Source organism: Gavialis gangeticus, unplaced genomic scaffold, assembly GCF_001723915.1.
Source record: "Gavialis gangeticus isolate Ggan-Ray unplaced genomic scaffold, GavGan_comp1, whole genome shotgun sequence".
NCBI lineage: Eukaryota > Metazoa > Chordata > Crocodylia > Gavialidae > Gavialis > Gavialis gangeticus.
The window spans coordinates 73,402,759-73,404,409 of NW_017728993.1; positions in this window are offsets into that span (position 1 = coordinate 73,402,759).

A 1,651-nucleotide genomic window follows, 5' to 3' on the forward strand; every position below is an offset into this window, starting at 1 on the left:
TAGCTCAAGGTGCTTTATTGTGGCTAACCTTGTCGTTTTCCATTTTGCTTTGCTTCTGCAATATTTAGGGCTCTAGATGTTACAGAAGGAAGTTCCCTATTATCTTAAATATTTAAATGGCAACATTCAGCTTAACTTGCGTGCAGACACATAGAATGAAATCTTCACATACTCATGTTATTAAAATAAAGCAGCATAATATAAAATGTTTTGATAGTCTTTTTCCATAACTATTATCTTACCCTGTAGCTAAATCAATCAGTTTATGTAGCTGCATCATCACCATTTAAAAGTAGTTTCCAGCCTCAAATGCTTCCCTAGGGTCCTTCTCTTCTAAACATGTTCATGTTCCCCAAATAATTACCTTCTATTAGATAAAAAGTTCCACCTGCCACAGTTTCCACTAGAATACTTTACTAAATACCATATTTACTTGAATCTAAAACTACCCTGAATGTAAGACAATCCCCAAGATTTAGATTTTATAATATAAAATTTTAAAAAATTTCCATGTATAGAATCAAATTATTAGGGGTTGTCTTTTTAATGAATCCCCCCACCCCCTGCAAGGGGACAGGCAGTGGGGGGGGGGGTAGATGGGGAGGTCAAGCAGCTTGCCCTATGCTTGTGCTTGCAGCCTGTCTGTACACCACCCCACCCCAGCATAGGGCCCAGCAGCCTCTGCTGCCCCTGCCTTCCAGCTTCTGCTCCCTCTTCTCCCAGCCTTTGCTTCCCTCTTTCTCCCTCCCCAGCCCCTCTGCTCTGCTCCTTCTCTTCCCCCTCAGCTTCTGGGCTCTCCTTCCAACCTCTCCATACCCTTTTTTTGTGCCAGCATGCTCCATCCCTGCTGTAGCCTGGGCTGTGTGTAGCTGCTATGCGGCTAGGCTGAAACCATGCTCAGTGCCCCAGGCTGCACCACAGACAGAGCCTGCTGGCGTGGAGCAAAGGTAAAGGTAGAGGGACAGGTGAGGGTACAGAGGCTGCCTGGAGTGGGAGATGGTGGGGTGTAGAGGTGGTGGGGGGCAGGCCACAGCTGTGGCTATGACCCTGACCCTGGATGGGGGCTGGAGCCTGAGCCACAGTAGCTGCCCGCTCCCCACCAGCCTCAGACACCATTCTAAGACGTGGAGTTTTTCCTCCCAGATTAAATAGGGGAGGGGGTGGGGAACCTCATTTTAAAATCAATTAAATATGGTAGTTTCACCAACGTTTAAACTTAATGTATAACCCTCCGTGCAAATGTGCATCTTCCAGAGTCTATGTACAAGATGAGTACTTCTTTGGCAGGAGTACTACAAATTAGTCTCATACCTTCCCACAGTGCCACTTTGATCCCTTTCCCTTACCTGATCTGCTGCTCAGTTTTTGCTTCCTGCCCTGTGCTCCCTGGCTGATTTTAATGCTTTGTGTCACAGGGGCACTTGGGTGCCCCGTTCCTGAGTAAGGATTAGAGCAGCTGCCAATCACCAGGGCAGCTCAGCTGTGGGTTGTGGGAGTAACGAGGTCGGCCATGTGACCGGAAGGGGGCAGGGCTGGGCCCTTATAAACAGCTAGGCCGGAGCCTGGCTGGGAGTTCCCTTCTGGCAGCCTGCGTGTAAGAGCTCTGTGGGAGAGCTAGGCTGAGCAGTGCCACTTGGCACATAGAGGGCTG